Source organism: Anomaloglossus baeobatrachus, assembly GCF_048569485.1.
Source record: "Anomaloglossus baeobatrachus isolate aAnoBae1 chromosome 10 unlocalized genomic scaffold, aAnoBae1.hap1 SUPER_10_unloc_1, whole genome shotgun sequence".
Classification (NCBI taxonomy): domain Eukaryota; kingdom Metazoa; phylum Chordata; class Amphibia; order Anura; family Aromobatidae; genus Anomaloglossus; species Anomaloglossus baeobatrachus.
Genome location: NW_027441824.1, coordinates 441021 through 452053, shown reverse-complemented (window position 1 = coordinate 452053; position 11033 = coordinate 441021). Strand labels below are relative to the sequence as shown.

Below are 11033 nucleotides of genomic sequence, written 5' to 3'. Positions count from 1 at the left end.
CCCGGGCACTCAGCAAGGTTGGCAGACGGTGGTGACCTTCTGCAGGAGAGGCTGATTGGAGTGAACCGTACGGACCGGGGATGGGCGGTGGCCCGCCGGTACCAGATCGGGGAGTGAAGAGAAGCCAGCACCATCCGTTAGCGACAGGAACCTCCAGGGTTTCCCAGCAGTCAAGACCCGATTGAAGGCAACAGCTCACACCGTAGAGGGAAGCACAGTCACCGCCAAGGCTACAGTTCCCAGGGCCAGAGCCTGCGGGCAAAAGGGGCTCCCTCAGCATCCATCCAAGCTGGGGAGCGGGTTACCGGTGGGGAGCCCGCTAGATTTTGGGGGAATAAAAGGGGTCCAACACCACATCCCCACAGGTGCACACCCACCCATCAAAGAGAGCTATAAGCCAATACCACCTTCACATTGCCAGTGTACCAAGGACATGTTGAGCAACATGAAGGCGGCTGGGGTTATCCGTGACAGTTGTAGCCTTTGGGCAGCTCTGTTGATCCTGTTAAAAAAGAAGGACGGCACCACTCCCCGTATTGAGGAATCGCTAGCTGCATTGAGAACTGCAAATTATTTTTCTACCCTTGATCTCACTAGTCACTATTGGCAAGTGTCCGTTGCTGAGGCAGACCGGGAGAAGACCGCCTTCGCCACCCCTATGGGTCTCTGCGAGTTCAAAAGCATGCCCTTCGAGCTGTGCAATGCGCCAGGAACCTTCCAGAGGCTGATGGAATGCTGCTTGGGACAAGATTTTAGGGTGTATAAAAAGGGAGATTAGATCCCGTGATCCCAACGTATTGTTACACCTCTATAAATCACTTGTAAGGCTACATCTGGAATATGGGAACCAGTTTTGGGCTCCACATTTTAAAAAGGACATTCAGAAGTTAGAGTCAGTTCAAAGGTGGGCAACTAGACTACTACAAGGAATGGAAGGCCTCCCATATGATGACAAGTTGAAAAAGTTATTAAGTGATTATTGGCTGCAATGGGGCTTTCTGGCTGGTGCCAGCCTCTCTTCTTAGCACACAGGAACCACAATCCCTACACCATGCTTCAATGGATTCTCTCATCCCAGCCCAGTAAAACTACATATTTTACACAGTCATAAGCAGCCAAAAGGGATCTATTCTATTCAATTGCAAATGATCTAGATAAGACTGAGAATAAGATACTGCACGGGACATAGCAGAGTTGGTCAAGTTGAGTGGAGATGAGTTTGCTATTTGGCACAGCTTTTTGCATCAATAAAGCAAGTAAAAGGTGTGAAAGATAAAAAAAGGGTGAAAGTGTGAAAAGTGAATTGGCCAAATTGAGGTGCATATAAAGTTTTTGCTTTCTTTCAATTCACTAATGGGGCTCATTTGAATCAGGTGAATTGAGTTCTGCTTTTGGAAACTGGGTTAAGAAGGGGTGCACCAGTCCTGGAGGTACTGCAATACCAGGTCAATGCGTGGAGTGGACAGAGCAAGATTTTTTCCATCTCCTTGTTCTAAAAATCCATTTAATATATGGTCCCCAGAGAGGGGACGTATCAGATATTAAACTGATAAGAACAGATTTAATTTTTTTTTTTTCTGTTTATCAGTAGGACTTCAAAATAACAAAGGTGATCGCCTCCCGTTGCCTGGGAACCGTCCAGGCACAAGAGGGCTATGTGTCACCAGAAGGCGCACACACTTCCTCAAGGCCGGCAGACGTGCAATCCCAGGCACCTTCCAGTACCGACCAAGGTAGCGTCCTCCGAAACTACACTTGATCTTAGCCAAAAGGCCGAGAAGCTATAACCCGAATTGGTTACGGCCTTGAGTGGCACCCTGGCCTATACCGGACACATCTTAGGGAGAGGGAGACAAACCCACGCCTACAGAAGACATTTTGTCACCCAAGCCAACCCTTGAAAAGGCTGTTTTGCAGAGCAAAAACAAGAAGAATGGTGCTTTTTGCAGCCGCCGCCCACTGCAATGAATCTGAATAACTCCTCCTTTTGGACACAAGCACCTCCCCTCCCCCTTGCAGTCTTTCCAATTCATGATACAAAAAGACGGACGGACAGGACAGGACAGGACAGGCTGCCTGACTTTCCGTCACTGCCACCCTTTGCCATCCTTGCCCGTAGAAAGCCCTTTCATCATCCCCAAACCCTAATCTTTTCCCTTCCCTTCCCAGATGCGTCTCACTCCCTTTCATTAGGAAGTGAGCGCAGCCTTTTCTCCGTTCTGCACATGCGCGACGTTAAACACAAATCCGCAGGCGTGCGTTCCATTACCCTCACTGCATTCCACTCCCATACAGGAAGTGGGCGCAGCTATTACTACGGTCGCACATAAAAGAACCCACGGCCACCACTGCACATAGCTGACTCCACCACAGGACACCCACTTCTACACCAACGCAGGTAAGACAGGATCGGCACCTCTATGCTCCCGTTACAATCAGGCTCAGTCACCATGTGATAACGCTCTCAACTCTTTAGTTGCAGGCTCCCCTTGCTTCACCTCCACTGGCTGTGCTGCCATTTCCTCTCCCACCTGGAAGGTATACTTTATTCCACTATTTTCCTGTTTCTCTCTTCCCCCTTTTCCCATAACCTACTTTTATCTGCATTTGTGGGGTATCTATATGCTATTTACATCATAGTTTTATTCATTAATATGGAAGGGAAGAGTGCCCATGAGAGTGTTGAACTGCGGAGAGCAAGAGATTAAGCTGCTCCGATTTGCCACCATTGATAAGCTGTTCTCAGTAGATACACATGCTATCCAAACAGCAGCATCCACCATTGCTTCAGCCCACCCATTCAGTGACAGCTCACCAAGTCAGCCAGAGGAGTGGTGTAAGGAATTACACGTAGGCACTGACTCCACACCTTCACATCACAAGAAGGGGGTCTACAGGCTAGTGCAAGAATACGAGCAAGTCTTCAGCAAACATCCGCTAGACTTTTGAAGAATAAAAGGGGTCAAACACTACATCCCCACAAGTGCACACCCACCCATCAAAGAGAGATATAAGCCAAAACTACCTGCACATTACCAGTGTACCAAGGACATGTTGAGCAACATGAAGGAGGCTGGGGTTATCCGTGACAGTTGTAGCCTCTGGGCAGCTCCGTTGGTCCTGTTAAAGAAGAAGGACAGCACCACTCCCCTGTATTGAGGAATAGCTAGCTGCATTGAGAACTGCAAATTATTTTTCTACCCTTGATCTCACTAGTCGCTATTGGCAAGTGTCCGTTGCTGAGGCAGACCGGGAGAAGACCGCCTTTGCCACCCCGATGGGTCTCTGCGAGTTCAAAAGCATGCCCTTCGAGCTGTGCAATTTGCCAGGAACCTTCCAGAGGCTGATGGAATGCTGCTTGGGACACCGAAACTTTGAAACGGTACTGCTATACCTTTATGATGTTATTGTTTATTCTAAAGCAAACAAGATTTTAGGGTGTATAAAAAGGGAGATTAGATCCGGTGATCCCAACGTATTGTTACCCCTCTATAAATCACTTGTAAGGCCACATCTGGAATATGGGGTAAAGTCCTGAGCAGGTTGATAACCATTGGTTTGAGCATGGTAGGGTGTAGTGCGCATCTTCCTGCATCGGTAAAAGCTGCAGAAGTCCTTGAAGATTTCCGCTTCAAAGGCTGTGCCTTGATCTGTGAGGACTCTCTCTGAGTAGCCATGAGGTCTGCATAAGTGTGCTTGGAAGACCTTCGCTGCAGTATGGGCCATTAGATCTTTGACTTGTACCACAACCATAAATCTCGAGTAGTTGTCTACCATCGTAAGTGCATACGTGAGCTCGCCTCGATATTCTGCAACAAAACTCCCTTTTTCGATTTCAGTTTCAGCAAACACTCCTCTTCCAGTAGAAAATATTTATCATTACCTAAGACAGTCATTCTAATGCATGACAATATTAAGGCAATTTAGTTAAAACTTGTTTTAACTCACCTTTAAGGGGATTGATGTATTTCATGGTCAATCCAGGTTTGTCAGTGATGGCACTGACATAATGTATGGCGTCTTTTTCGGGCGTTATCCTTTGCCTTTTCATTGTGAAAATCCAGTTGCCTATATCAAAGCAAATTCTACTACTTGTAAAGTATGCAGAAAATGAAATGTAGAACATATAACATCAACTGCTTAGGAACGCATCATAGGTTAGTACTTAAAAGGATATTGTCATGTTCTAGTCATAATGCAAGCTGGACATTTTTCATGTTACCCTGTAATCGCCGGCCTGTTCTAATGCTCACAAGCCAAGATATAGGCTCAGCTGCTAAGGCTTCCCTCTGCCTTCTGAATGAAACTTGAATATGTCTGGGTCACTGTGTATATAGCAGGTGCTCAGAAAAAATAAGAGTCAATTCAATAGAAATAGCTCTGGCACACTATAGTGATCAATAACGTAAGAAAAGAACTCTTGGAATGCTGAAAATTCTTTATTTGTGCAAAAGGATAATTCATCCAACGTTTCGACCTTGTTTTTAGGTCTTTATCAAGGATAAAGTTATCTAAGATCATAAAGGGTTACAAAACCATATAAACACGTAATTAGTACATAGTACAACATAACAGTACAATATATTGCTACTTGAGAGTACAATGGGTCAAATGACCATGATGCACATACAAAAAATTTTTCCAAAGCCATAGTGAAAACATTTGTACTGAGGAAAGAAAATTTCCACATGACCTATCTGGAGAAACATTCTGGATTAAACAACCAAAAATAGTCAAGCAGGTAAATACACACCTATATGGATAACAGGATGATATGTGTTCAATTGTATAGCGTCATTGCCATTAAGGTACAAATGGAAAACTTGCAATCCTATATAGTGAAGGAAATGAACACATATCATATCAAAGAACACAGGAACATGGGTGTGAGAAAAACCTCAATGTTTATACTTTGTTCTTTATAATGGTGTGAACATGTATATGTCTCAGTACCTTATGCACTTGAGAATTCTAGTGAGTAGATGATGAAAGCCTATTTCAGAACTGGAATCGGTAAATAATTGTAGGTGGAATCTAAATGAAAAGATGGTACAAGTGTTATCATGACACGTGGGCTATAACACAATGGACCGTGTGACAAAGAAGAAAGGAGAGAAAGAAGAGGAAGAAAATGCAACTACCTGTAACATTACGTGATAGTCACTGGTAAGTATCACTTGACAATTCAAGTGAAAAAGGATTCCTTTATTAAAGGGTTCTCAGTCGCCTCATGATCATGAAATACTAGGGTAAATGATATGAGAATGGGTAAGAAGCACCACTAAAGGAAATATGAGATGCAGGACATATATCTATAAACCCCTGAACTACATGATAGAAATAAAAAGAAGAAAAAAGAAAAAAAAGAAGAAAGAAGAAGAACACATAGAATGCGGAAAGAGAATGGGTACAACTACCTGAGTTACTGCAGGGAGGCCCCTGGTTGGTATTGTGAGGGTTAGTGGAATTCCTTCACTGAAGGGTTCTCAGTTGCCTCAGGTTCGTGAAAAATGCTATAGACAAATAATGCCCGGAGAAAAGGGGTTCATATACAGCGAATAATGGTAATACAAGGTACATGTGTCACATGTAATAGTATATATATATATATTGTACTAAGCTCTACACCAGAAATAGAAAGTAGTCCCTCTGCCTTCTGTCTAGGTGCCCTGAGTTATGTCCTGTAAACTGTCACAGGGACCCAGACACACATGTGTAGTAGGGGAATATCCCTGCTGAGATGCCAGTGCTAGAGCACTCGTTTGCTGTGGAGTTGAACGCTATGTGAGCAGTTCTTTCCTTCAATGAGCAGAAGTCTCTTTTTTCAGATTTCAATATCTCTGTGGGTATCTGGCAGAAATATGGAATACTCTTTACTGCTAAGACCCTGTACACCACTCCCACTAAAGGGGGCTTTACACGCTGCGACATCGCTAATGCGGAGTCGTTGGGGTCACGGAATTTGTGACGCACATCCGGCCGCATTAGCGATGTTGCTGCGTGTGACACCGATGAGCGATTTTGCATCGTTGCAAAAACGTGCAAAATCGCTCATCGGTGACATGGGTCTCCATTCTCGATTATCGTTACTGCAGCAGTAACGATGTAGTTCGTCGCTCCTGCGGCAGCACACATCGCTCCGTGTGACACCGCAGAAACGAGGAACCTCTCCTTACCTGCCTCCCAGCCGCTATGAGGAAGGAAGGAGGTGGGCGGGATGTTCCGGCCACTCATCTCCGCCCCTCCGCTGCTATTGGGCGGTCGCTCAGTGACGTCGCTGTGACGCCGCACGGACCGCCCCCTTAGAAAGGAGGCGGTTCGCCGGTCACAGCGACGTCGCCGGGCAGGTAAGTATGTGTGACGGGTCTGGTCGGTGTTGTGCAGCATGGGCAGCGATTTGCCCGTGTCGCGCAACAGATGGGGGCGGGTATCCACACTAGCGATATCGGGACCGATATCGCAGTGTGTAAAGTAGCCTTTAATAAACTGTGTAAAGGATTTTAAGTAAAAATCCACAATAAACCAGCGCTAGATGGGTTTTTATAATTTTATTAATAGACCACAAATAAAAAAATTTTTGCTATCCTTGTTTCAAGACAGAGTATTTGATAATATACAATACACTGATTATTACTAAAACCAAGGACCACATAAAACAAGGACCACATAAAATAAAAAATGAAAGTAATGAGAATAAAATTCTTTTGTATAACCAATTAACTTCGAGGTGATACAATATTCACATTGATTTAGTTTTACCAGTCTAATGTAATGCCCCGGCCGGTGGCATATATTTTGTTTGGTTAATAATTTAGACTTATACAATGAAAGATGTACTATACCACCCCTGGCTAACTTACAAGTTTTAAGTTGTACAATATAAGTTTGCGACGTTATATTCGCCCCCAGGGCCTGGGGGAATAAACCTCACAACAACTTGACCGCAAAAAACACCCCGGATTTCTCCGTTGATTAGGCTGGAACCGCTATGTACAGGATTGACCTGTTAGACTTCCAGAGCGGACGTTTTGAGGCCAGTGGCCGCGACTAGTGCTGGCTCTGGGGGAGATGTATGGTTACCGACATCCCTCCTTACAGAGCCTTTATAACACTTCACAAGGCCACAAACCAGCCGGTCCCGTATTCTCCCAAATGTACTTTCGAAATCAAGCAGTACGAAGCCACTGAAAGCACCAAGATGTTGGCTGCGGACAACAATAAGATCAGCGGTAACTACTCAGCCTCTCCAGCGGGCAGTCCAGACCGTATCCAGTGTCAGCTGACTGATTCCACACAGGAGGAAGTTGCTTGGCAGGTTAGCACCACACAAGGCTCCGATCCGCTTCCAAACGAGCAATGCAGAACCGCTGGAGGTACCAATGTATCCTGGTTGCAGACAAAGGAAATGTCAGCGGTAACCTCTCAACCTCTCCAGCAGGCAATCCGTACCGTGTCCAGTGGAAGCCGGTTGATTCCACACGAGGGAGAGATTACTTGGCAGGTTATCACCGCACAGGTGAGGTAGGCAAAAACAGAGTCCTGATCCGACGCGCGTTTCGGGGGCGTGTAACGGCCCCCTTCCTCAAGGATAACTCAGCTGTTGCCTAGAGCACTATTTATGCATATATTTAATTGGTTATAATTTGCATAAAATTAAACAATGTTTAAATTCAACCAACATTCAATGACCACTACATATATCAATTTGTGAAAGACCGTTCATAATAGCCATATAATATAATTATGTGCAAAGGTTTTTCTAAAGGTTTTTCTAAAAAGACCTATATATAGCCTTGCTTGTATCATCATATACTGGGAAGACAATGTGTATATATGCATATGCTTTTTTTCAACAATAAATTTAACAAAAGGACATCATAAAGGTGTAATATAAATTTGCTATAATATGAAAAGCCCCTTATATCTACATCAACCTTGGGCAAGTGAAGCACCAATTTTAATATATATTATGCATATATACACATATATCTCCATGACAATCGCTTTTTTTTTTTTTTTTTTTTTTTTCCTTCTCTCCGTATTATTATCAGTACCTATTACTCCTCTACCTATAAAAATATAAATTAATTAAAAGCAAACAGTTCTATATCATTATTGAGTCCATATGGTTTCAAGGTGTTCAATTCAAAAATCCATTGGCTTTCTGCTCGTGACATTTTTTTAATGAAATCGCCACCTCTCCAATCCTTAGTTATTTTTTGTACGCCCCATACTTGGGATCCTTTAAAGGACCCTCCATGTTTTAACACATAATGTCTGGATAGGGGGTGCTTAGTACATTTATTTTTAACACTTCTAATGTGCTCACCCACCCTTTTCCATAGGGGTCTAATAGTTCTCCCAATGTATTTTTTCTGACAGGGACATTGAATGCAATATACTACTCCCTTTGATTGACATGTAATAAATTCTCTAATCATGACTTCTGACTGCCCCTGTAAGAAGGATTTCCGTGAAATATTTTTTGTATTCTTACATACTATACAGCTTTTGCATGGAAAAAAACCTTTCAGGCCAAATAATCCTCCCTTATTAGGTGCTGTAAGATTACGTATGGTGGGTGCCACTAAATTGCCAGTATTGTTTGCCTTCCTATATATGAATATAACGTCGCAAACTTATATTGTACAACTTAAAACTTGTAAGTTAGCCAGGGGTGGTATAGTACATCTTTCATTGTATAAGTCTAAATTATTAACCAAACAAAATATATGCCACCGGCCGGGGCATTACATTAGACTGGTAAAACTAAATCAATGTGAATATTGTATCACCTCGAAGTTAATTGGTTATACAAAAGAATTTTATTCTCATTACTTTCATTTTTTATTTTATGTGGTCCTTGTTTTATGTGGTCCTTGGTTTTAGTAATAATCAGTGTATTGTATATTATCAAATACTCTGTCTTGAAACAAGGATAGCAAAAAATTTTTTATTTGTGGTCTATTAATAAAATTATAAAAACCCATCTAGCGCTGGTTTATTGTGGATTTTTACTTAAAATCCTTTACACAGTTTATTAAAGGCTACTTTACACACTGCGATATCGGTCCCGATATCGCTAGTGTGGATACCCGCCCCCATCTGTTGCGCGACACGGGCAAATCGCTGCCCATGCTGCACAACACCGACCAGACCCGTCACACATACTTACCTGCCCGGTGACGTCGCTGTGACCGGCGAACCGCCTCCTTTCTAAGGGGGCGGTCCGTGCGGCGTCACAGCGACGTCACTGAGCGACCGCCCAATAGCAGCGGAGGGGCGGAGATGAGTGGCCGGAACATCCCGCCCACCTCCTTCCTTCCTCATAGCGGCTGGGAGGCAGGTAAGGAGAGGTTCCTTGTTTCTGCGGTGTCACACGGAGCGATGTGTGCTGCCGCAGGAGCGACGAACTACATCGTTACTGCTGCAGTAACGATAATCGAGAATGGAGACCCATGTCACCGATGAGCGATTTTGCACGTTTTTGCAGCGATGCAAAATCGCTCATCGGTGTCACACGCAGCAACATCGCTAATGCGGCCGGATGTGCGTCACAAATTCCGTGACCCCAACGACTCCGCATTAGCGATGTCGCAGCGTGTAAAGCCCCCTTTAGTGGGAGTGGTGTACAGGGTCTTAGCAGTAAAGAGTATTCCATATTTCTGCCAGATACCCACAGAGATATTGAAATCTGAAAAAAGAGACTTCTGCTCATTGAAGGTAAGAACTGCTCACATAGCGTTCAACTCCACAGCAAACGAGTGCTCTAGCACTGGCATCTCAGCAGGGATATTCCCCTACTACACATGTGTGTCTGGGTCCCTGTGACAGTTTACAGGACATAACTCAGGGCACCTAGACAGAAGGCAGAGGGACTACTTTCTATTTCTGGTGTAGAGCTTAGTACAATATATATATATATACTATTACATGTGACACATGTACCTTGTATTACCATTATTCGCTGTATATGAACCCCTTTTCTCCGGGCATTATTTGTCTATAGCATTTTTCACGAACCTGAGGCAACTGAGAACCCTTCAGTGAAGGAATTCCACTAACCCTCACAATACCAACCAGGGGCCTCCCTGCAGTAACTCAGGTAGTTGTACCCATTCTCTTTCCGCATTCTTTCTTCTTTTTTTTCTTTTTTCTTCTTTTTATTTCTATCATGTAGTTCAGGGGTTTATAGATATATGTCCTGCATCTCATATTTCCTTTAGTGGTGCTTCTTACCCATTCTCATATCATTTACCCTAGTATTTCATGATCCTGAGGCGACTGAGAACCCTTTAATAAAGGAATCCTTTTTCACTTGAATTGTCAAGTGATACTTACCAGTGACTATCACGTAATGTTACAGGTAGTTGCATTTTCTTCCTCTTCTTTCTCTCCTTTCTTCTTTGTCACACGGTCCATTGTGTTATAGCCCACGTGTCATGATAACACTTGTACCATCTTTTCATTTAGATTCCACCTACAATTATTTACTGATTCCAGTTCTGCAATAGGCTTTCATGATCTACTCACTAGAATTCTCAAGTGCATAAGGTACTGAGACATATACATGTTCACACCATTATAAAGAACAAAGTATAAACATTGAGGTTTTTCTCACACCCATGTTCCTGTGTTCTTTGATATGATATGTGTTCATTTCCTTCACTATATAGGATTGCAAGTTTTCCATTTGTACCTTAATGGCAATGACGCTATACAATTGAACACATATCATCCTGTTATCCATATAGGTGTGTATTTACCTGCTTGACTATTTTTGGTTGTTTGATCCAGAATGTTTCTCCAGATAGGTCATGTGGAAATTTTCTTTCCTCAGTACAAATGTTTTCACTATGGCTTTGGAAAAATTTTTTGTATGTGCATCATGGTCATTTGACCCATTGTACTCTCAAGTAGCAATATATTGTACTGTTATGTTGTACTATGTACTAATTACGTGTTTATATGGTTTTGTAACCCTTTATGATCTTAGATAACTTTATCCTTGATAAAGACCTAAAAACAAGGTC

General features: G+C 43.2%; 1 pseudogene; it reads right to left on the bottom strand.

Moving 5' to 3' along the window:
- Positions 1 to 1408: 1408 nt before the first annotated feature.
- On the bottom strand, positions 1409 to 1614 carry LOC142260360 (U2 spliceosomal RNA; annotated as a pseudogene).
- Between the last annotated feature and the right edge of the window lie 9419 nt (positions 1615 to 11033).